The following is a 26,401-nucleotide window of genomic DNA, read 5'->3' on the forward strand; positions in this document are numbered from 1 at the left end:
ACACAGACATTTATTTGCTCAAGGATCACCAGAGAAGTGGTTGAAAAGCACCTAAAGATTTTATTTGGAATTTGATTTACTTTCAAGATGTTCAAGAATTCATCCTTTTATCAGAAGAAAAAAAGCCTTAAAATACTGATTTGAAAATAACACAGTCAAAAGCTTTCTTATGGTATTTACAAGAAATTTTGGTCAGGGCAAAAATTCCCGAGAAGCTGACTTCCCCTTGTAATTGTAACACTTCTCTGCTAAATTTGGGAACTAAAAGCAAAAGAAACAAATTTTTTAGTTTTTCATTCAAAATGATCCAAAGCTAAGTAATTTGACTTTCTATTCACTATAGAGGAAAGTGCCATTAAGGTCTAGAGTTCACCTCAACCATAACTTCTGTGACAGCTGCAAGTTTGTTTCTAAGATTCCACCTCAAGTAAATACTTGCTCTTTGTATGAATTTTCTGTAGAGGTGATGGAGTCAAAATGACTGCTTTGCTGTTGGTGTATGTACCTTGGAGCTGGATTTTTCTATGAAGTCTGTAGAAGCTTGTTACCACGTTAAATGCCCAGCTTTCATGAAATCCACAGCTGAAGGGTAAGTAAATGAATCCTGAATTTCACATTTGAAGGTATGTGTGCTTTTCATGGATTTATGCCAGCTAGACTTTAGATTTAAAGAAACATTGTCATAACTTTAACCACACTGTGGCTAGGCCAAACCTCAAAGATCTTGTTCCTAGGGCCACTGCCCTTTGAAGTGGCACCACTGACAGTTTTAGCTACTGTAGGTATTTATGAGGTACAAAATTATAAAGTAAACAGGCATAAAATGGTATTTGAACAAGCATCACCAAGCTGATTATATTCTTGTGTTCCAAGCATTGGTTTACTCAATTTGATTTTTGTTTTCTCTCATCTCTTTTTTCCTTTTCTCTTCTTTTTTTTTCCCTATGAACCTGTCCTGAAGAAACATAGAAGCAATATTTGCCAACTGCAATGGAAAGTCTCTAACAGCTCAGATGTATATGTTTGCTATGAACTGAACTCACAGCTCTTAAGTGGTGCTGTGTGTTTAGCCTGTTTACTCCCCAAAGTAGTTGGAGAATTATCTGTGCATTTTCCATGTTGTTTTCAGTGTGCTGCTTTGTTGGATGGTGGTTTATTAACGATACTTGTGATTTATTGCTGTCACTTTATTAGATTATTTGCAAATCGGTGACAAAGCACTATGTGGATCATGCCTTGTTAGTCATAAAAGCACTCAAGAAGCCATGAAAATCAGTTAAGCTTGAAGCTATTGAATGAAAGAGCATAGTGCTCTCTATTGATCAGTAGCCTTTAGATATGTAATGAATAGTAGTACTTTTGTAGCACTGTCAGGAAGTGTTTTCCTTTGCATCTGATAAATTACACTCTTTTGTAGTAGTGGTTTGAGATTTGGCATAAAACATTCTTGTACTAGTATTTCTTTCAGCTCTAGTACTTGGGTGATCTTTCATGAACAAGGCAGATAAATGTTATAAGAAAAACTGATATTTGCTCTCCCAACACAGTTTTGACCATTGAGTTAACACTGATCTGACTTTCATATGTGGCAGGAGATTGAGGGCTCGATTGCAAATGATTTGTAGCACATTTTTATAGCCTGTATGCATGATACATACAGTCTGTCTCAAAGGAATACACTTATGCACATTTGAATTGCAGCTCATTTCTTTGTAAATACAGATTTATTTCTGACCTTCTTATTGAGCAGGCAAATATATAAGATTAATTTTGCATTTGTCGTTGGTTTGAACTGTTCTGTGCTTCTATTTACAATAGCAGTACTTGATTTCCTCCTGTCTTTGCAGCTTGTACCGTCCTTCACATGAAAACAGAGTTGGGTTGTAGGTAAAATGTTACTATTTTATTTGGATGAAGTTAAAGGCAGAGTTTTTGGTGCAGCAGGCCCCAAGTTTTACGTCTGTGTCATTCTCTGAAGGATATCCCTATTAATACTAGTAGTCAGATGCTTTGGAGGTGTTCACTAGGATATTCCTCTGGATTAGAGTCACTTTCTCCTTCCAACCACTTCTCTCCCTTGTAAGAAAAATAATCAAAAGAACGAGCCCAGTAGCCTTTTTTATTAACAGAACTAGGGACAGAAAATTTTCAGCAGCCTTTTTTTTTTTTTTTTTTTCCCTAGATGTCTTCTAAGCTCCTTCAGCTTCCTTCAGTGTTTGCTCAGGTTATTGGTGTTTGAATTAATTCCTCTCAAATGAGCCTGATTTAGTAGCCAAAAACTCTGGGGACTGCTTGGCAGCACAAAAGAACAGTGACAGTAGTTTGAACATCAGCAGTGCCCTGGTGTGTAAAATATGGAAAAGGTTCCATTGAACTCAATATAAGATTTCTTAGCTGGGTTTGCAGCTACAGGCAAAATGCCTGTCACACTTCCAGAAAGTCACTCTTCCATCTTACACTCAAAGAGAAGCAGTGTTTGGTAAAATCTTTGTCCTGGTGTTTTTCACCTTTCATGCACAAAAGGATTCAGTTCCCTACTCCTCCTAAAGACAACAGCTGTGACGGCTGAGAACTGAATTTAAAAAATACAGGTATCAGTAGAAATACAGTAAGCACAGTTTTCTCTGACTGGAAAGGTTTGGGTACAAGGAAAAGGAAGCTTTTATGGGTCTTTACTTAAATACTATTTTTCAGTCTCTCTGGCACATCTGTTTTGTGACTGACTCTGGAGACTCCAATTGTAAGAGATCTCTTCCAGCCAAACACCTCCGTGGGTTAACCAGCAGTGACAATTTTTGCACACAAATAAAAACTGTTTGCTAAGGGGGATGAACTGTGTCCTGTCTGTTGGTTTAGCTACTGAATTCAGGATAGAATGCCTTCAGTTGATATTTTGAATTTTGACCCTTTAAGTCTTTTCAGTTACTTCTGAAAAAATTAATATAATTAATTCTTATATTAAGCTGATTCAAAAGCTCTCTTGGCAACACTGTAACACAGTGACCACCTAAACAGTAAATGAAAACATAGCTAAAAATGCTCAAAGCTTAGTAACATCTGCAGTACATTAAGAAAGGTTTCAGAGCTCTAACACATGACCCAAGTACCAGCATCCTTGCAGAATGTCTTTTACTGCAGCCTGGATTTGCTCTGGTCTTTCTCAGAGCTGGCTTAAAGGGCAAGTAGTCTCTAAAGACCACATTAATTGACCCAACAGAGTAGATTAAGGAGGGGGAAATGATTACCATCTCAAATCAGTAATTTCTATGTAAATTTTTACATTAAATGAATCTAGATCAATGTCTAACTCATTTAATAAATGTTTATTTTTCTAAGAAGGCAACCATAATTAAGTTATAAAATTACAGAAGTCTGACTGAAAATTTCAAGCTACAAAATATTTTGAGGTTAAAGCAAATAATTTCTTGTGACTATGTAGCAATTCTGATAAAAAGCTCTCTCTGGCTGTTGTCATAAAAAAAAGCAGAGTCACTGCACTTTAAACGTCATCCCATCATTTAAATATTTAGCAATAATTTTGTTTTCTGTGGACAATACTGAAATATTGTCAACACCTAGATGAGTCAAAGAATGATACCCCCACCCAATCATGTTTTGATGAAAAAGAAGAGATCATAGTATGACTTGCCATCGAGACTAGGTAAACTGGACTGAAAGACAATTTTATCAGGAAAGCTTTCCATTCATTTGCTTGCAGCTTTAAAGGTATCTGCAGTCATATATCCTCACCTACTCAGAAGAATTTCATCTCCGTGACAATTTCAGAGAAACCATGTGTGTGCAGTCCCTCTCATTTATATGTGACATATTCACACCCCATTTGAAGAGTCAGTCCATCCATGCTGCCTAGAGACACTGAGGGGCAATAGCAAGCAGTGGATATTATTCTGTTCCTATTGAGTAAAATCCCTCTCTGTGGCCTGTCCTGCAGGGAATAATACCCAAAAAAACCCAAAGGAAAAAAAAAAGGCAAAATAAAATCCAAAAAGAAAGAGTTTGCCCCTTATTTTTCTCTACTAAATTGTGTCTGTTTATATCCTCCTCACTTGGCTTCCACATCCCAAGTTCAAAATTCTTACCTAGTGTTGTGTCTGTCATTACCTGCTCTGTGTGACTTAGAACTTTTAGTAAAATTGAAACTCAGAAGGCTTCTTAAATATGGGAAAGGGCTGCCACTGTTGGCAGTGTGACAAGACCCAGCACATTGCTGGGACTTTAATAACAACAAATAGCAGCAAGATTGACAAGGGAGATGCCTGACTTGAACACAGCTCTGTGGCCTGTGCAGCATGAACAGTAAAAGCTTCTAATGCAGCAGTTTGAGTAGTTGTTAGGAGATCAGTAACAGCCCAGGAAATTTACTTTATGGTTTCTCTCACTGAAAAAGTGCATTTACAGACACACAGCTTTAAAAAAAAGATTTATTACTCAACATAACCTGATCTGGTACAAAAGTGATATTTTCTAGTAATGCACTAAATTATAGAGGTAGCAAACAGTGTGTTTGATGTGTAACTGAATAACTATTCTTAAAGTGAAATACAAGAAAAATTGGAATAACGCTTCCTGAGAACCAGAAAGATGCACTTCATATTTTATATCTTGTATATTTTCTTAGTTCTTGATCTGGGGAAATTAAGGGTCTGACAGTGTTACCCTGGGGTTGGTCAGAGCAGGACTCTCCTAAACTGCTCTCTCCTTCTGTCTGCCTGACTCTTCGTGATTCGTGCAAGCAGCTTTTTATTCAGGGCTTTTTCTCATACACCAGCTATGGAGAGCCACCACCATCTCTAATGATGGCTTTGCTAATGTTATTTTTATGATTATTATCACTTGCTTGCAGTAATGTTGTAAAGTGAAAGTAGATTCTTGATCCACTTAGCCTCCACTTCTCCAGGACTAGTCTAAAGAGGAGACTTTTGTTGTTGCAGGGAAAATCTCTCAGTACCAACTCCATTTGGTTAAGAGGGCAAAAACATGAATGGGGTTGACTTCCTTAAGCAGTCTAGCACAATGCTGATGACAGATTACAAAACCAAAGGAAGCTCACCAATATTCAAGTAGATAGCAAACCCACTTTTGTGAAAAGGTATTTTTTTGTATAGCAATGAGAAATAATTCCATCCATAAAACATTTACAAGAGATATGAAACTGTAAAAAACTCTTGAATCTTTGAATCCAGACCTCATTATTAAGTTATTTCATGAGTAAAAAAATACATTAATAATGCAATTTCTGTATATTCTACATGAACCCATGAAGCTTCATCTTAAGATTAACGTTGCATTTCTTGTGGTCTGTTCCAGTATTCCACCTTACTGAAGATGAGATTAAATCCTATCATCTAATTTTTGTTGTCTCTCTGAACATTTTTATAATATTTTTATGGCTTTCAACACAGAAAAAGAACCCCCCCCCCCCCAAATACAATGTAGCCATGACACAAAGTAACAATTATGTCCATTAGAAAAAACATTCGTATTGTTGACATTGGAAAGGAGAGTTCAATCTTCAGGCATCCACACCAGTGTTTTGGGTAAAAACATTTTTATTAAAAGGAAAACTAGGGTTGAATTTGCTTTGATTATTTTTGATTTTCTTTCCCAAACAGAAAGTTCCAAAAAGGAGGCCAAATGAGTGCTATAAATTATTTTATAAGAAGACTGTAGGTTGTATATTACAAAACAACTAAACCAAACAAACCAGAAAGCTCTGGTATTAAGCAAAGGAAAAAAACATTCCAGATGGAAAAGAGCTCAGGAGTCAGAGCTGCTGAGAGTCCAGAATGCTCTGTCAAAATTAGGTTATATTAGAGTAGTCTTGAAAAGGAGGTTTGGAAAAGAGGCAGATTTGCAACAGGAATTAAACTGTGTTTGACAGGCTAAATGGAATGCATTTCCTAGCTCCAAATGGCTGCACAGTACTCCTGTAATGGGTGTTTTGCTCAAAGCATAATGAGAAGAGAAGAGGGAAAATTATTTCATTTATCCAGACTATAATCAATCACTTCCAGGAAAAGAAGTCTCTCATTATTTTCCAGCAGCAATAGGAGTTGTCAAGTGTATCACTTAGATGTACAAATTGCTTTATGAAAGAAAAAGAGAAAAGTTATTAAAGAAACAAGATGCACAAAATTAATCTGTAAATTTTATAACTATTCATAGTCATTCTGCTGTCTTTGTGACTCAATACCTGCCTTCTTTCTTTTTCATCTCTAAAGTGTCAAGAGTCATAAAAGCATGAAAGCAGTAGAAAAGGTGGAGAAGCCTCTGAAGAAAAGGGATTTTTTCATCTGGTAACAGGTCCAGCCCCAAAACCATAAAGACTTTTCCTGAAACTTTTAGGACTGCAAAAGTATACTGAATTTTGCTGAATTACTTATTTCTGATGGAAATTCCCTAATGGTACTGTTGGTTTCTGGGCAATGATAGAAATGATTACATAATGTGATGGTAGGAAAATGATCAGAAATTATTCTGCACAGCTATAATATCCAAGAATTTCTCAGTGCTTAAATTTGTATTGTCTTATCTGGCCATGGGAATAATATCACTCCCAAATTTAAAGAGCATGAGAGCTGAATCACAGGAAAGTCATTCTTGTTCTCATTGAAGTCACTCCTATAATGTCTAGAGACCATCTTTGGTACATAGAATGGAAGACCAAACCCAGAACAGTAAGGATTTCATTTTGCTTGCCAATGTGAACTTCATTCAAAAACAAAAAAATTGAGTTAGAGAAATTATCCTTTATTCTCCAAGTGTGCTGCAATGCTCTGAAAGCCTCTTTAATCAGGAGGTACAAGAATAGATTCAGTGTTTCTATCTTTCCTAGAACCTCTGGAGTCTTGGGCAGAGGAAAAACCAGATGAGCACAAACAAATCTCCCCAAGTGAAAAATGAAAAAATTGAAAAATTCCATGAACCAAGCAAAGCCAGGAAGTTAGTGGCTGCACTAATTATTAGCTTCCAGAAGTCATTTGACATCCAGGAATTTCCTACAGGCGATATTTGTGCCTACATGCAAAGCTCTGTTACTTGGTGGGCTCTCTGGAAGGGCCCTTGCACAGGTTGCTATCAGGGAAATTCCTTATGGAAGCAGCAATGGATGGATGGAGTCTCAGCTGTGCCCTTGAGCATGCCTATACAGAGCTCTCCAGCTCTGCAGATGTCAGCAAAGTCATCTCTTGTGACACTGTTCTACTTTAGGTGCCAAATCAATCTGTTATCTAGGAAAAGCCTGGGTCCTTTAAGATAGTGAGTCAGTTCAGAAGCAGGCAGCTCTAAAGTGTAGGTTTAGGTATTATGTAGCTGCGTGTCAGTTTTACCAACATAATCCCTCAGTTTAAACTGAGCTTTTTAATTTCACCTAAAAAAGAAGCCAGCTGAATTCTTCCAACCCCTTTTAATTCCCATCTCTGTGTGCAGCTTCACTTAGTGTTTCTCATAACAAAAGGCTTTTAAAGTTGATAAATGGCTGCAGAGATTTTGCTTTACTTTGTTGCTTTTCTATTTATTTAACCAAGAGCAGTTCTTTTAGTCCTGACCTCAGCCTTGTCAAATAGACTGTGTTTGTCAAACTGCTCATGCTCCCATTAACTCCTAGCTGTTTCAGTTGTCAAATTTGATGAATGGCTCAAATGCTGTGAGCATCATTAAAAGCAGGGATACTGAGGAAAGTATTATGCTATACTGAGTCCAAATACACACCATAAATAGGAAAATTCCAAGCAAAGAAAATCTTTTATTGCATAAAGGAAATTGCAAGTGGTTTAAACTAATCTCTTTTAATGCCATCTTTCATATGTGCAGGAGACAAGAAAAAGCCGCTCAGGTTTCATGGTTGGTATTATCTCTTCATAGTTAAAGAACATTAGTAGCTTTATAACCTTATTTATACAGAGTTCATGGAAGTGTTTGGGTCTGCTTGGGGGAACAGGCCTGCTCAGTGGGAATAAAAGCACCAGAACTGTTCCCACAGTGCTCTGTGGGTCCGGAGGGTCTGTCCCTTCCCAAAACAGAGCCTGCTGTTTCTGGAACTCTGGCTTTCCCAGAGTGAAATCACACAGCACAGCTGCTGTGGCTGCGGTTTGCCCCGCAGGACTGGCCGGGCACAGCGCTGCCCCCGGCTGTGCCCAGGGCAGGGAGAGCAGCCGGGCTCTGTCCCGGGAGATGCCAGGGCAGGGAGAGCAGCCGGGCTCTGTCCCGGGAGATGCCAGGGCAGGGAGAACAGCCGGGCTCTGTCCCGGGAGGTGCCAGGGCAGGGAGAACAGCCGGGCTCTGTCCCGGGGGCTGCCAGGGCAGGGATATCAGCCGGGCTCTGTCCCGGGGGCTGCCAGGGCAGGGATATCAGCCGGGCTCTGTCCCGGGAGATGCCCGGGAAGGGAGAGCAGCCGGGCTCTGTCCCGGGGGCTGCCCGGGAAGGGAGAACAGCCGGGCTCTGTCCCGGGAGATGCCAGGGCAGGGAGAACAGCCGGGCTCTGTCCCGGGAGCTGCCCGGGAAGGCAGCACTGGCCCCGGCCCGGCCCGGCCGGAGCGCGGCTCCGGTGCCGCTCCAGGAGCCCCGGAGCAGATCCCGGCTGCGGCTCCGTCTGCCCTTTGCCGTACTTACAGCACAGCGAGGCCCAGCGTTAGTGCTGGGAAGTTGGGCAATGGCTTCAGCACAAAGAATAACTATTGTTTTTGTGGGGGTTGTGGTGTTCTGGATTCTGGGCTATTTTTAACTGTTGAAGTCCACCTAAAGGCCAAAGAACTGCTCTTTGAATTTTTTTTTTTTTTTTTTTTTTTTTTTTGCATTTTTGAAGCAGATAAAATTCTTCAGATGAATATTTATATAGAGATACCTATATATTTAGATATGAAAGTTATACACTTTTAGGCTGGTGACACTCCTCTGCTTATTGAGTTCAAGACAGAGTTAATTTTTTTTTTGTTGTTTGTTTTTAAAAATTGTCATCTAAGTGCATATGCATACAGGCTGGTTTTAATATTCCTGAGTGTTACTCATATGGAATTTTCATCATGAAGAAGTAAACTGCTGTAGTAGTTTTTTCCTGGGCAGTGGTACAAACCATTACAATAAGGAGAGCGGGCAAACCATTACAGCTGTTCTGAAACAGAATCAGAAGTAGGTCATCAAAGTTTATATTTTCCTAAACTACAGCAGCATCATTTTTTTTTCTTATTATTAGAAGACAGGAATTATTTATTGATCTTGGGTTTTTAGGAAACACAGAGGAAGCAATTATTTCAGTTGTGTCAGAAGCTGCATCAGCTAGGGTTTGCCTTCAGTGAGTGTAGGGTTTGCCTTCAAGAGTGCCTTCACTCTTCCTGGCTACTTGAGCACAAGCAATGGCAGAAATCCTCTCTCTGCTATTGCAGCTAACTCAAACTTTAGTTTTGAGGTCATCTTTCCAAAACTAAAGCCTTGGAAAAATGATGCAGGATGTCTGTTACTGAACATGAGGCACCATTACTCTAAATCAAAGATTTGCATCACAGACTCAGCATAAATCCAGAGATTTTGAGGGAAGCATTGACAGTTAATCAATTCATGTCAGTACTTTTTCCCTTACCTGATGCCATCTGTGGCAGAGTGCAGAGGTGAGCTCTGGGCTTCCATGACTGCCAGGCAGTGTGCAAAGGTGGGCAGTGAGAAGCCTTCTCCTGCCTGCTGTCTGGACCAGAAATATCCAAACTACCCCACAAACTCAGTGGCTGAGTGATGAGAGAATTCATTATTTCCTCCCAGGTGAAAAGGTGCTGCCTTTTGTTTGGACTAGGTTTCTAGGTTTGCCTGCATTCAGATCACAGGGACTGGATGTGGACAATACAAACTTAATTAATTCATCTCATCCAGACAAGCCATGAAGTGGTATCATTTTATATAATTACTCTACTGGTGTATCTAATGTTTGAGGCCTAGTGCCCTAAATATATATTTGGTTTTCTGAATAGTTCTGGGGTTTTTTTTAAATCAATGGAGTTCACAGTTCTTTTGTTATTCACTGGGTGGTAATACTATTAGCAAGCAAAATACTTTCATTAGGACAAATGCTTTTTTTAAGCCTCAACTTATTCTTATTTCTGCCTGTAGCAAAAATTAAATATTTATTAGGCAAAACAAAGTAGGAAAGCTGCAGTCATTCCCTAATGAGGCTTCCTGCACTTTTAATCATGATTTGTTGGTGTCTCTGGATTTCTGTTACTCTCAGGAGTACTGACTCCATTTGATTAGCCACATTCAAAATGAGTCTATAGGAACACGCTCTGTATTTATTATTGCATCCTATTGGACAGAATTATAACCATCAGGATAGCTGCATCTCTGAATTGGATGTAAGTATGTACATACACAGGTGGGTACCAAGCCCCCAAGTCACACATGCTCCCCCACTAAGATCAGGGAGACCAGCATTTATAAGAAAATAGAGTTCTGCAGGTTCAGTTGGTCTCCAATGAAACATGACCTTGACCTGGGAAAGTGGGATTGGAGATGTCAGTATCTGCACTCTTCTTAAAGCAGTGAAATGAGGAATTTGGCTCATAGTTCACTGAAAAGGCATCAGCAAGGTTAAAGCAAAACATGAGAAAAAGCTTGTTTGCTGTGCCCCCTTGTTCAGCAAATAAGTGATACTGTCAAGAGTTTTGAAGCAAGCACTTCAGCCTGTTCCTGGAAAGCAGCACTGGCAAGAAAATAATTTTCAGTAGAACTCAAGAACTGAGAGGAAAAACACTGTATAAATCAGTAACAAGTTGGCCCCCAGGCAGCCAAGCTAAAGAGGACTCGATTTCCTATGGATTTCTGTTTCCCCTGCCTCACTGTCTGCTTCCCAGCTCTCATCCACCATCAGCCCTGTCCTTTGTGCCTGCAGCACCTGGCAGGGAGCTCTGTGTCCACGGCCAGGATGGCACTGATGTGTGTGCAGCCATCAGCTGTCCCCAATTTGCACGGGACTTGTCAGAACTTGGCTCACTGAGACCTCTGCCCTTCTGTAAAAGGGAGCTAAAACTGGGGGGAAAGAGCAAGCAGAGACAGGCAAACATTCATGTGACACAATTATGTTGAAACCTCATTTCCCTAAGGAGCTGTGTACTTTTTAGTAGTCAGTATTTTTAGAGATTGGATATTTTGCTTATTTTGGAAAGCAAGTAGAAAGATGCATAGAAACAATCCCAGAGGTGGCACCATGTTTTCTCTGAGTAAAGCTGTTCCAGATTACCATATTCCACAACACACATATCCTAACCCTGCTGCTTATGCTCCTTGGATTAAGCTGCACCCCAGACACCGAGGACCTACCTCAAGTGCAGAAGCCCCACATAAAACCAGCCTGCCCACCTTGTTTGGTAATCTCCAGGACTGCTGCATTTATGTCATCTAGATATTTTAATGTTTGGAAGAGAATTTGAAATTTAACAAATTATTCCTACTCAATAGAACAAAAGAACAACACAAATTTCCCCTTGACAGTGATGCTGGTGGTGTCAGGAGGATTGCAGGATGTTAATTTATCCAGCATTTCTGAGTTGGGGGGCTCTCTTTAATAATTGTCAGGTTTTTCCTGTAATGATGGATTAACTGTAGGACTAACTCAATGCAGCTATGATACTCTCAGTACCCTGCAGCAGAATTGTCAGAGCAAGTAAACGCTTTTCATTTTCTTTCCTCTGTTTTGTTTGCTTGCTTATCACTTCAGTTTGCCTCTGAGTGTTTGCCTTGTGCTGTTGCCACTCAGAAAATGCTAGGGCTGGGCAGTAAATAAGGGAAAGGATAGTATCAATGTAGATAACAAGGAGGGTTTGTGTGGGTGGGTTTTAAGAAAGAAACTTTGAAGAAATTTTGCATCACTTGAAATTTTCTAGCTTTTATTAAACAATAAAAAATATACATTTTCATTTTTATATTAATCAATTAAGTAGGGGGGGATTTTTTCTTAGTTTTGAAATTCATAAAGGTGTGACAGAAAGGAATGATTTTCCCTGACATTAAAATATTAAATCATCATCAGAACTTGCCTCTGGACTTAGAGACAACAATGTATGTATCTCCTATTCTCTATTTTACTTTTGTCTCACAGGCATAATGTAAGAGCCCTACTTTTCTCACAGAATGTGCATCTCCAGTAGTGTGTGTGTTGGGCAAACTTAGATAATAAGTTATGTGGGCAACTTGTTGGTTGCTTGCTGGTTAGAGAGTTCTTGTTATTTCTCCTTTCATTTTCCCTATCCAGTATATACATCCTACAAAGCTTGAAACCTTTGGAAAGGACTAGATGTAGCTTAATCATCTGTTAATAATTTAGAGATATGGACCTAAATTTTATTCTTCCCTTTCTCTTTCTTTTTGTCATTTCTGGATGAAGAAAAGTATTTCTAGCAATGGCAAAAATATTGGCATTGTCCAGTGCCCAGAAACCATGTCAGTGTAAATGGTAAATGAAATTTAGTCATATGGTGTGATCTCCAGCTGCCAGAGTCCCTCACCAAAGTGAGTGAGGCTGAAATTCCCTCGTGTTAAATCTCTCTGCTATAAGTTGTGGTGTTGTCTCTTTGCTACAGAAGTTTTGATTTTATTCTCTAACATTACTTCTTTCTTGTCTTTTAGGTTTGTTGTCCTTCTAGTCGTGTATTTTCAGCCCACCCAGCACTTTTCTGAGGTACTGGTACTTGCATCTTTTGCTTCAGCATCCTAGAAATTCAAGGATCTTCTTGGCTTCTACATTATGGGAGATATTGCACTCAGATAAACTGCAACTCTAAAGAATAATCAGCTGCTTGCAAGAATATTTCAGCTGACATCCCTATGATTGTATGTTCTTGTTTTGTTTTACCGTTTCTAAATATTCTGTTTGGTTTCAGCTCCTACAAACTATTTAGAAGCATCCTCCAGACTAGACCTTTGTCCATATTTTAAAATGATAGTTTGCATGGGTTGCATGAGGTCATGGGATCACTGCTTTTTGGGATGAAGACTCACTGAAGATTTAAGTGAGGCAGACAACCTGACTAACTCACAAAGCTAAAGGTATCCAAATTGTTGTGGTCTAACTCATAACTGTCCTAAGAAGGAGTTAAGTATAACAAAGAGGTGGGAATTTCCAGGCCTGAATTCCACACCAGAGTTCCTAGACTCCAAATCATCATAAATGCTTGTTTTTCCCAAAACACAAACCCCCTTCTGACCTCTCTGATTTTCTGACATAAACTAAGAATCTTTTTCATGATAACCAGTCAAGTATCAGTTCCAAAAAGCCATTGCTGTGCATTATAGGCACTTATGCACATTAGGAAACAAAACAAAACAAGCAGTCTACCACTTTCCGGGATTAATGCTATGAAGGATTTTATGGGTGGTCCATAAGTGGACAGAATGTTGCACTAATGTGTGACTGCATGGCAATTAAGCTTAATTAGGGAAGGTTTTGAAAAAGACAAATGAAAGTAAATTATGGGAATGAAAGCAACTGTGCTTTTGGGGACCACGCTCTGGCACACTGGTTCAGTGAAGTGTTGCAAAAAATGTCCCCCTTCTGTCAGGTTCTGACACACATCCAGCAGTTTGTCAAACCAAGCCTTTTTCTTGGGAAGGGGGAATCTCTTAGGAGCACATTCTGGTCTCTGAGACAGCTGTGCTTCCAGAGCAAGAGCAGCAGCAGATGACCCTGAATCCATGGCCATCCGGGTTAGTTCTGCATTGCCTCTTTTCTGCATGGAGTAACAAAGGTAACCATCAGTGTGGACTTTCATGTGTGCTCTGGGGACATTTTTTACAATTTCACATTTTTAGTGCTTTCTCAGCTTTACAGCTGAGCATCCCATATGGAACATCTGATTCTGGTGGAAGTGATTTTCTCTGGTGAGAAGCCCTCAGTAGACAGACCTGGAGCAGTTTCCAGGCTTCCACACTGCATGGTTTGAGGGCATTCCATAAAACAAGCTCTTTCAGAGCAGAGGACTTCAGGGTTTCTGTGCTCACACTGTTTCAGAGCTAGGTGCCCTTCTTCAAGAAAGTTTCAAAGTTTTAAAGGAAACAAAACTCAAAATGCTGAAATCCTCAATGGAACAGGTTTGCTTTTTTCTGCTCTGGACTAAGTGGGTGTTACTGCAGGCACTGTTATAGTATGCTATGTTATATTGGATTTTATTAAATTATGGAAAATAATTGAATAGAAAAGCAGAGGAAAAATGCTGCACAATCTGCAGGCAGATCTTTTTTTAGCTTGAATAGTGTCTGGTATTGCTTTCCACCAGAACATGGGGATGCTTTTTTTTCCCTAATGAACTTTTTACATCCAAAATGAAATACTGATTCTGTGGACAATTTATTAAGAAAAGCACCAGTTTCATGTGAGGAGTTTTCAGTCCAACAGGGAATTTATATGTGGAAATCATATATGGGTATAGGGAAACACCTCATAAAAAGAATGGCTACATGGTCAGCAGCTGTAATTTATGTTCATTCTCTTTTAATAAAAAAATACGTGTTCAGAACGATCTTTTATTTTTTTATTGCAGCCCAGCAAGGTCCCCTCAACTGTAGCTGTTTAACTTCCTGACTTTCTTTGGTTTGTTTTTGCAGAAAACAAAGCTAAACCTAGTAGTTGTGGTTTTGGTTATGAAGCTGATTCAAATGTGAAAGGTGCGACAAGGATGCTTCTCTCCACTGAAGGATATTGAAGTAAGTGTTGATAGAAACATCACACATAAAAGAGTGTTCAAATGAAAACAGAGACAAGAGCATGCTAAATAGAGAAAAGAAGCTGGATCTGGGATTTCATGGCTGACCATGAACAGCTGTGCACAGGTAATCCAGATACATGCCCTAATGCCTAAGCTCTCCAGGTTAGGGGGATATTTACCTGAACTACTCAGACAAAAATATGCAAATGAGGTATGTGTCCATAAATCACAATCTTCTTCAGGTGGAAATCTTTCAAATTAAAAATTATATTCCTAGAAAAGATGCTTCAACAAAACCTCTAGATGGGGTCTAATATTCAGCAAAGTGCTGTATCTGAAGAGAGCTCCCCTTAGCTGCAGAACCTTACTCAGATCCCCTACTTGCTTCTACCTCTGTGGCTGAAAAGTGAAGACACTTCTAAAGAGTTGCTGGCATGTGAGGTAATGAGAAATTCCAGGGTCTGGCTTAGGATCTGTGTTGACAACACTTGTGAGGAGAACTAGCACAATCTCCTTGGCAGAGTTGTTGCCCAGCTCTCCACAGACTCACTCTGTAGTGGTGGTGATCAGATTTGGGAAGAAGTCTGATGCAGCCTGTGAAGCAGCAGGCGAACAAGCCATTTCTTCACTAAAAGCCTAAACCCAGCATTTATTACTTCCTCTTAGGTCACAGAAACATCACTCATCTTTCAGTTTGACAATAACCACACCCTTTTCATCTTCATCTGCCTAAAATAGATGTCCTCCATCTCTTTTGCACATGCTGTAAATGCCCCTCCTCCACACAGTATTTCTGCTCTGTTCCCGCTGGCACCTTCTGCAGCAGCCAGACCTCTGGGCATTCCTGGGACAGACTCAGAGGGAATTTTCTGAGTCAAATTAGTGAGGGCAAAGGCCACTATTGCTCAGTTAATAACAAGAAAAATTCACCTGGATTAGTACTGGCTACTTAATAGGAACCAACAGAGCATCAAGATTTGGCCTTCCATGATTTGGATACTTTCTAAATTATATTTCTATGTCAGAATGCTGCCATGTTGCTTGTTGGAAGACTAGGGAAAAGCAAATTTTTACAGTTTGAGGAGAGCTGCAACAGCAGCTGGAGCTATTCTGCCTATTCTTTCCCCACATTGCAAGACTTCACAAAGCTTTAAAGCCAGAGAAAGCGAGCTGCCAAAGAAAATACACTATCAAAGCAGATGAGTCCATTATTCCCAGTTTTCTAGGAGATATGTATCAGTCTATGAGTTCTGTACTTCTGCAAGAAATGTTTAATATTTAGAGGTGAAGGAGCTCAGGCTTGCTGGTGTTTTTAGATTCCTTTCTAACCTGCTCTCTTTCTTTTTCTCCCCACCTCCTTCCCTTTTTTGTGGCTTTCCAGTGTAAATGGCCACAGCAAACCCCTGTTCAGGATCCAGGAGGAATCCTTCACTGCCAGCCTTAGGAGAATGTTAGTGACAGCCAGCAAAATGCCTTGATCCCACACTCCCAGCACCCTGCCCTGCCAGCAGCAGAAGCAAAGTCCAGTTTCTGTTAATAAGGTGCAGAGAGTGGCCAAAATATTTTGTGAATTTTCTGGCTCAAAAGGGTAGTGAAGCTACCTCTGTCTCAGTGCACTGGCAAAGGAGCAAACTAAACAACTGGGAAACATGTTTCAGAGGAGAAACACAGAGCACATACTTCTCGGATTTCACACTTCCAGTGGAGGCTGAGCTTTGCCTCTTTCTACCTCTTTTCCAGGCTGGCTGAACCCTTTTGCACAAAAAGTAGGAGGGATGGGGGAGGGCGAGCAGGCTTTTCTGCAGATTAGCTTCAGGCAGCTCTTGCCAGACCGAAAGTTACATTGGAAAGCATTTCTTAGTTTATACCAAAACAATTAATTTTTCAATATGTAAAGTGAAACCAGAAAGTTATTCCCATAAATTTGTTTTAAAATCTACCTTTCTATTAGCTTTGAGCAAAAGAAACCTCCACACTGCTGGGAGCACAGTCAGATTCTTTGGGCTCTCTTCAAAAAGCTCTTTTTGTCATTCTTCTCTGACCTCCTCCCTGCTAGTCCCGGGATGAAAAGCAAGCCAAAGATCTGCTGAGAAATGGGCCGAGCCACTGCTGACCTTTGCAAATCCAATTTCTTCAAAGCGAGAGCTAATCGACGTGTTCCCACGCTGTGTATTGCTGAAACGTACGGTGCAATTCAAGGAATGAATTCACCATGGTGCAATCTCATTTTGAATCCAGTTTTCTTGTTATGTGTCAGAGGGTGAAGGAGGCAGAGTGTGGTACAAGTTATAGAGAGCAGGCACAACCAAGTTTCACAGAGTGTGTAAGTCTGTCTTTGAAAGATTTTGCACTTTGGATGGGCTCTTTCACTTAAAACCTAAAATATGTTGGCGTCCCCCCCACCTCCTCCTACCTTCCTCTCCTTCAAGAACAGAGAGACATTTTGCAGTTATTTAAAACAAAAATAAGCTAATGAGAGTTTGCACTGAGCATTCTTCAAAAAGAAAAAAAAATAGTGTTTGAGGGTACTGTCTGATGTGCAACCGATGTGCCTTTTGGAGAGATTTGTGTGCACAGGAGCTGTAGGTGAATGAGACTGTGCTACAGGGAGAGCTTTAAAATTCATATTCAAAATTCATATTCTCTCACTTTGCATATCTGCTGTGGTATGAGCACTGCTCTGATTTTACAGCATCCAGAGAGATCCACTCTGTGAGAAGTTTTGCAATCTCTGCTAGGTACCGCAGCTGTGCCGGCAGGATCCGTGCAGGAAAAGTACATTGGCATTCCCAACTTAAATCTTATAATCTTGTTTCAACAGGTGCCTGGAGACTGGCCCCCTCCCTGCTTCCCAGAAGGTGCTGCCATTTGTTTCCCGCTCCACTGGCCAAGCCTTGGCTGAGCAGAGCCCTGGGCAGCCACTGGACCCAGCGGGAGCAGCGGCAGCGCTCCACATCCTGCTGGCATGCTCCGAGCAGGGCGGCTTTGCGCAACGCTGCAACTTCTTGTCTGGGGCAAAAGGGACACAAGAGGACTCTCATTCCTCGTTTAACTACTGTGGGGCATATGTCATGGGTAGCACATCCCAAAGAGATGCTTTCAGCAGCCAAAGAGAGCTGTTATGTCATTGTCAGCGGGGGCTGGGCTTGGTGCGCCTCCCTCGGGATGTCACCTCTCCAGCTGGGAAGTCCTGGCATGGCAGGTAGCAGCCAAGCTGCTCCACTTTTGGTGCCTGACCACAGACCTCCCAGACTGTGGGCTTCCTGGCCAGTTTGGCCATAGAGCAGAACCAGAGATATCGTCATTTATTTTTTTAGCTCATTACCAACTTCATTGCACAAGTGTCATTCCGCTATGGCTGATGTAATGGCAAGTCAAGTCCTTGGGCTAATGGACTGAACTGTGCCTTGGCTGTAAACTGCAGACTTCCAGAGGAAGCATCAAAGCTCTCATTTTGTATTTGTCCCTAGGAAAGCAAATGAAAATATATCGTTGTTCTCAAGATTGCTGAAAGAAGCAAGTCCTTTTTTTAAAATTTTATTTCTGCAGCCATGAATAGTAAATTTCCTCCATTCATGACTGGTTTATAAAAGAGTTTGGGAACTAACCAGATCTGAAGAACTTTCTCTCTCACCAAGTATTGCAGTAGGGGAATTGTTTGTATTTTTTATTACTTTCTCAATATTTTTGTTATCCTCTTTTCCAAGACACTATTAGATTTTCCAGTCTTCTGGACATCAAAGATTTTGGAGAGGAGATTGTATAAACTGGATAGGTAACAGCTGTTACCAGATGGATTTACTGGGGGAAAGGGGAGAGGGCTAGTTTGTTTTATGTGTTTCCTCCCACTGCTGGCCCTTTTCACTGTGGCACACTGTTGCTGTCCTGTGACAGGGAGTGTCCTTGCACAGAGGGAGCCCTTGTCCACAGGATTGCACCGAACTTTGGGTTTCACTCTTGGTTATAAGTGTCTTTTCCAAGTGCCTTCTTCAGAGCTTTTTTAGCTGGTTGTCCAGTAGTTTATTGGAGAGAAATAAAATGAGAGAGCAGCTCTAGTATTGTTAGATAATAGCACTGATTGACAGAATATCATTTCTAACTTGAAATTTCAAGTCACAAAGTGTAGTTTGCTTCACTTCTGGATATCTCAGGACACTTACAGTTGGATTTATTTTTCTAAAATAAATAATTGAATTCCTCAAGAAAGGTCACAGTACCAAAGGGGAGTTTCAGCTGTATCATCTCTGTTGTGCCCTTCTATCTAACATGGGAATGAACATTTGCATGAATCCTCTTTATTTTTTCATCTTGTGTGAGATTCCTTGTGCAAGGAATTCCTCTTTTAGATTGCTGACTGTTTAAGAAAGGTCATAGAGGGGAGATGGTGATTTGTAATATTGCAAAGCACTAAGTGGTAAAAGAGACTGTGTGCATGTATAACATGATGTTTGCATATTGCTATACCAACAATATCTGATCCCATTCAGATAACAGTAAAGCAGCCTACAGCTTAGACCAGGTTCAAAGAAACTCACACTGCCTGCTCTTTTCTTTCTTATTTTAGGTTTGATCTACTTGCTTTCACATTTGCATGTTGTGTTTCTGAGCACCTACCCTCACGTTTTTCAAGCTTCAGCAAGGGAGAGCACTTTCAATATATATCATCTGCAAAAGTGTCCCATGTCCTGTGAATATGCTGACATTCAATCTGATCTAAAAATTTGAGAGGACTGGCATCTTCTCAATCTAGCCTCTTTCTTCCTGGGGTAGCCTAGATTAATACTTTGATCCTTTCCTTCTCTGAGCAATTTCAGAATCCGTTGCCATTGCAGCAGAGGACACTCTGGCTTCACTCAATCTGTGAAGATCCTTGCACCTTTGCAGAAATGCTCAGATTCTCACAGATTTTAACTCTTCTCTGCAGCTGGCCTGGGGGAGTTAGCTGGGGGAATATCACTGGAGCAGATAGTCCATGTCAATGGCTGCTGGACCACTGTCAGGAGAATGGATCCTGTCTGGAGAGGGACAGAACAGAATCTGTATCCAGACAAATCATCTCTAATGTGATTTTAGGCTTTAGGCATTAATTAATTTCAAACTGTTTTCCTGTATCTCTTTGAGTACTGCTCCATATAGTAAAAGCAAATGACCAAGAAAAGAGAGGGAGTTAATCTAAAAGAGAAACTGAGCTTCTCTTCAACACTCTTAGTATTTTTTTTTTGCATAATTAGTGGAGAAATTGGAACAGCTCTGCCAGTTTCAAGACAAGGTTTCAAGTTCATCTTTAGTGAACATTGGGATGCCAATAAGGATCAAACTACAAAGCCAACAACACAAATGTGGAGGAGGCTCAAGACTAGCTCGGTGATTTGCTGCATGAACAGGAAGCAAGGTCCTCAATTTTTCTTTGAAGAAAACAAGTTTTCTGTGTGCAGTTCATACAAATAGGGAGAGGAAGAGGTGTCTGACTAATAGTGAGAGGTATGGTGAAATCTGGGTTGTAGTCCCTGTTCTACAGACAGCCCTTTCCATATGCCAAGGCAGGAACCATGCAGGTGAATGAATGTTACCCTGTTATCCCTGGGTCCCTGGGCTGGGTGCAAGCACATATGGAATTAATGTAATGGAATTACATTTAATGTTTGTACAGTGGCAAAAACTGGTGTCAATCACAGCCTTTTAAAGGTGTGTTAAACAGGACAGTCTCTCTCATCCAGAAGAGGGGATTTTCCTGGCAAGTCTAAGAACCAGCAGGAGCTTGTATAAGTGGTCATAACAAATGGTTGCCAAGCTATGAAAGCAACAGGTAATTCAGGTGTGGTATCTCATAGCCTGTTGTTATCTTTAAAGTGAGATTTGTGAGCCTGTGTGTGGACTTGTGCGGGTAGTGTATGTCAGGTTAAAGCTTTATTTCCGTAAATCACAGAATCACAGAATGATTTCTGCTGGAAGGGACCTTAAATATCTTGTTCCAATCCCCTGCCATGTGCAGGACACCTTCCACTAGACCAGGTTTCCTAAAGCCCCTTGCAGGGATGAGGCACAAAGTAGTTTTTTTTTTTTGCTTCACTCCACAAGTTGTTTGCACAGGATCTGAAGGGCTGTTTTCAGTGCACTATGGAAAGACACTGCTGTTGTTATTTTTACTACTTCCTTATCATGTATTTCAGGCTCTGCAGTGACAGTGATGATTACCTAAGAAATAAGAAATCATTAGCTTGACTAAGTATTTTCCACAAAGGAGCATTTATTTATGGTGACACAGAAATATCATAGATCATTGCAATGCTCTGAAGCAGCACAGAAACTGTGAATTTCAATGGATGTAGCCAAGAGGAGATTAAAGGTCTTTGGCTCAAGAGCTTTCACTATGAAGACATAACAATACTTTTCTTTTCATGTAGTTGCATCTTCATAAAAATCTGTTAAACTGCAGCTTGCAGAGGAAGTGTAAAGCACAAGGCAAATTAAAGTACAATAACCCTGAAAGGACAAAGTGATCCAAGCAGTAATGTAGTACTTACAGGGAAAAGAATTGAGATTACTGATGGCTCAGTGCACAGAAGCAGCATTTATTATGATGGAAAAGTGTACTCTGTGAATTAATTCTGTCAGTTCTGTGCTGGCCTGTTTCTCATTTTACATGGCAAATACTTTGATCCACGTTATAATGTAGGTACTTTTACAACCCTGGGAAATTTGCTGCCCCAATCTACAGATGAAATAATTTAATCATAAGTATTTCACCAGACATTTTTCAAACCAATTTAATTAGGTTTCATTGTTTACAGACTTTGAGTATAGCATCCAGAGATTATTTAGGAGCACAACCTACTTGTCAACTTGAAAGAAAATGAAAAATTGGTTAGCTGTTATTATTTAAAACTCCAAAGTGTTCAAGTATCTGGGTTGTTTTTTTTTTTTTTTTCCTTTGAAAGAATTGGTTTTTTATGAATTTCTCTCTGTAATCTTGCCATTCCTGTGCCTGTGAATACATATATTCTCATGTAGTTTAGGAAGGAATTATGGCATTACAGTGATTTTGGATGGATTTTGAGCTCTGCTATATTCTTATAACATTTCAGAATTTCCTGGGGCCTCAGAAGGGTTGTTCCAGATTTATGGTTGCATAACACCAGCAGAATTCTATCCCTTTATATTTGCATTCAGAGCTAATGCATTAGTCATCCAGGTCCCTAAACAGGTTAATTATCCAGTCCAGTTTTTCAGTACTGTTTTAACTGTTGTATTTATAACTTTTATGAATTTCATATAACATTAGATGACAGTAAATAGGTTTAAAGATAAGCTGAACTTCTAAAGATGGAAACTGCTGATATTTTTTTACTAATTTCTAGATCTCTTGTATTACCAGTACTCTTTGGGAAAGTTCTGATTTACAAAATATGATCTCATGGGATGTTTTATCTTATTGGCTTCTTGCCATGTTGCCAGAATGCAGTGTATTCAGACAGAGGCACCCAAAGTGCATGCCTCAGCATGCAGAGAAAGAGTGCAAAGCTGGCTTTCATTTTCTAGAAACAGATCCCTGTAACAGTGTTCCTCCTGCTGAATGGCTTTTTATTGTTGATTTTATGCTTTTGATTGAGCTATGTGGGTTTATGTTTTTGAGACATGTACCATTTATTCACAGGAAAAGTCCAAGATACAGAAGTTTTCTTACAGTGGACTCAATGCTTTTGAAACCTTTACTGGAAACCACCATTCTCTGCCTGCTCTCAAACACAGCACTTATCTATAGCTCTGCCTGCACAGCTCAGGAAACATTCCTTACAAAACATGGCTTTCCACCCTTTCTAAGAAGGTGCTGCTCTAGAATAGAAAAGATAACTGGCTTGGTATTATGCTGAGGTTTTAAAATTGCCAAAAAATCTATTTAAGAAAGTTTACCTTAAGAAATCTTGAAAATACTAACTTAGGAAATAACACCTTCTCAGTAAGCCCTATGAAGAATTTTTGGTTTTCAAGCATCTGTGTTGTTCAGTTGAACTGTTCATTCCCCTCCCATTAGTAATTTAATATCTGTGTTTTTCATAGAGCAGCTCAGCAGTTTGCCAAATGTTATTAGCAGAAGGGCAAAGCAAAAGAAGATTCTGATCAGAAATCAGAACCACTTCAGTAAAAGCCTGGCTCAAATATGCACTGAATGGAGGTGAAGTTGGCAGTTTCACTTGTGGGCAGTTCATGTGAGATCATTTAAAATGATCTGGGAAAAGGTCTGAAGATCAGCTCCTCAGTGATCTCTGCTTGTATCTTGTGCAATAATGTATTTTTCTCCTCGACTTCTTTTCATCTTTATTAATCTAGCTGTATCTATAAAATTAATAATTAGAAATAGATTAATACAGATCCAAAAATTTCTTTTTTCCCACCCCCCTGTCCTTTATATTTTTGTTCTCTTTCTCTCCCATAGCTTACTTGATTAGTATTTTAGCTTTGTTGAAGGAACATAAATACTGCTGCACCTACTTGGGTAATTTTTCAAACCAACAACATTTGAATGACTATAAATTAAAAGCCTGCTTTTACTGAACCTCTGGTGATACACACTCTTCTTATTTGCATTTAGGTCCCTGTGATAATATTCTGGTAAGATCTGAGATAGAATTGTCTTTGCCAAGCCAGGTTTCTGAAACTGACAGTGGAACACTCAACACAGCTTGGGTGATAAGGTAGCACTCAGTGAAGTAGCAAGCAGCATTTAACAGCTTTGCAGAAAGGATTACTTCCATGAAAGTTTTCAACCCAGATAGAACCAGGGAATTTAGAAATTGTGTAGAAAGTCATGCCCTCACAAGATTTTGTTACTGTCTAGGTCAAGAGTTAGATGAGGTTTAGACAAGGTTCATGTCCTGATGCTTTGCCATCCATACTGAAAAACTTGATATGAATTTGAGCATCTGATTATGCAGCTGGTACCCAATTAATTTGTTGTTAGCCTTTTTAAGTACTGCATTTTAGAAGTCTCATATTTTTCAGCTTGAATGGTGTTTCTCTGGCAGCACTTTTTATGGGATTTTGGAGCTGTGACCAACAAATAGTTTTGTTCTTGTTTCTGTAATATTTTCTGCAATTTCTGCCAAGGCATTGACATATGTGAAGAACTTTGCAATTTTTTTTTAACTCTGTGGTTATTTCAATTTTGTAGGATTTATTCAATACCCATCAAGTACTGAGATAAAGTGATATTCCCTGGAAGAAGAACAGTGTAGTCAAGTGCATTGGAAGATGAAAAGATGATACACAGAAATACCCCTGAGAATTGTAGTAATGTCAGTGTCAGAGTTCTCTCACAAGCTAGCACAGGAGGCGGGTTGCTTTGTGGAACAGGTTCAATGCTCAGTCTTACTTCAGGAGTGATTCCCCTGAGCATAGCTGACTCCACTTTGCCTCTCTCAATTAGAGGACAGTGATGGGGATGTTATGCATGCTAGACCACACCAGAAAAGCACTCTCTGCACCCACATGAAGTTTAGCAGAACGAGGCTGAATATGGCAACTTGTGTCTATCCCTCTCACTTTCTTTTATAAAACCATTTGATAAAAACAACTCAGGTCCCCTCAGTGTTGATAGTCATGGTTAACCTCCTAACCAGCTGGCCTTCAATGATAATTTCCTGTTTAGAGTCTAATTCCTGTTCAGTACTCAGGCAATGTATGTTTCATGAACTGACCTGCTGTCTGAGGAAGCTTCAGCAATTTTTTCTTCCAAAAAGATATTTAGCCTTACTTCCCCAGCTGGACAAAGCCAGTGATGAAAAATCACTCTTATCACTTTTCTGAAATATCAAAGTTGTCTCTCCTCATGGCAGAGAATTCCAAACTGTCCTGGAGACAGCAGGTCATGTGAATATCCTTGCTGTATTCCTAATTGTTTGCTCTGGCAGTTCCCAGTGAAGCAGCTGGTTGTCTTTGGAAAGTTATGCTTGTTGTTTTGGGTTTGAACATCATGTGTCTTTAATTTTCAGCACTAGCCACAGGGATAAGTATCACAAATATCTGCTTGAAGGCCTTTTGCCCTTGGGAACCCAATATATACTTGGCAGCCTCTCTGACAGTGGGACTGAGAGGAGAATCAAAGTTGATTCATTGCCTTATACTCCCACAGGGAAAAGAAAGAATAAAAATGGCAATTGCTGCTTCATTCAGTTGCCTGAGGCAAGTCTTTCCTGTTTTGTAGAGAGTAAACTAATGTAATTTCTAAAAAATCTTCCTTCCCTCTGTATGAAAAAATTATTCCATCCAGTATCATAGAGCTAATTCTGAGGCTTGGCTTCCTCACATCCCACTGTGCCCCCAGGTGGACTTCAGAATTCCACGAACCTGCACATAACCAGAAATGGACTTTCACATCTTCCATTCAGTGCCTACCTCCAGCAGAATCTACTGCCATGTTCTTCAGCTCAGCAGACAGTAATCTCTAATGAAGATGGGTTTGTACAATGCTGGAAATGGTGCTACACAGTGAAAAGGGGTTGAAGCCTGCAGGTGGAGAGAAGGTGGATTGCCCTTTATTTGTTGTGCCCAAGCTGTTCACAGACTCTGATTTCCTACTGCATTATCATGACCAGCCTAAACGAGCATCTTGCTATGACTTCCAGTGGAGATAGGCATTGCTCTGGCTGCAGATGTAACTTCCCAAATGTTCCCCACTTTCTGTGCCACACTGAAGTGGCACAGTCATCAGTGTTGGTAACATCATGATACAAAGGGGCAGCCTGAGCTCCAATGTATGCATTAGCTAAAGATTACACAGAGTGCCAGTTGAGCTCTGATTCCTTTAGAAATGTGGCTCGGCAGAGCTCCAAGCTCACACCAAGTGATGCCAAGACATTTGCTCATGTCTCCATGGCCCCTTATCTCAAGTGGTGAAACTGCCAGAAATCATTTTCCCTAATAGAAAAACAACATGCATTTTGCATGTTGCTCTTTTTTATGTAAAACTGATTAGTTTATGATTTTGATTTGAAAATAGAATTCAACTCTTGTATTTTTGATCTGAAAAAATCATTTTTCTTTAGGACAGCTTTTTCATTTTTCTAGGAAACTCATTCCTTTAATTTTATAATCATCTCAACTCAGCACAAAAATCTTATGGAAGATGGTGGCAATTATCAACTATGCAAGTCAAGCATTTTATTTTCCAGTCTCCAAGTTTTGCTGTTAGTCCTAAAATTCAGTGCTATTCTAAGGAATATGTTTTTGAGTTGATGAGGGATTTGTGATACTACTTAAAAACAAAAGAGAATTTTAGCTGGGGAAGAAACTATCAAAGATGAATGGATGTATTAGCTTACCATGGATCTGAACTTTGTCTTGCAAGACACTGCACAGGCTTTCAGTGATACAGATCCCATTGGAATCAGCTATTGTCTAACAGCTGAAAATAACAGGGCTCAAAATGGTTCCAATTATTCCTGATTGAAAGGTGAGTTGGTATGGCTTTTTTGATGCTCTATTTGAAATATGCTTGTATATTGCTTAATTATATTAATATATGTATTTAATCACAGAGAACACAGAGAGTATGAACTTGATCTGTAAGCAAGACCCAGTCTTTACACTTGCAGGAATGTATGCCTGGACCTGATTGTACAATTAGCATTGGTTTTGCTTTGTAACAATTTCCTTAGGTTTTAAGCACTTCAGTTTTCATTAAAGCATGATTCCTTTTGCA

The 26,401-nt window shown here is 39.9% G+C and overlaps 1 long non-coding RNA gene across 1 annotated transcript; it reads left to right on the top strand.

Moving 5' to 3' along the window:
• Nucleotides 1-225: 225 nt before the first annotated feature.
• LOC132324722 (uncharacterized) lies at nt 226-26,401 on the top strand. Its single transcript, XR_009485712.1, has 4 exons — nt 226-589; nt 12,629-12,832; nt 14,603-14,701; nt 17,525-26,401. It is a non-coding gene; the product is annotated as an uncharacterized LOC132324722 (long non-coding RNA).

Source organism: Haemorhous mexicanus, chromosome 3 (genome assembly GCF_027477595.1).
Source record: "Haemorhous mexicanus isolate bHaeMex1 chromosome 3, bHaeMex1.pri, whole genome shotgun sequence".
Lineage (NCBI taxonomy): Eukaryota > Metazoa > Chordata > Aves > Passeriformes > Fringillidae > Haemorhous > Haemorhous mexicanus.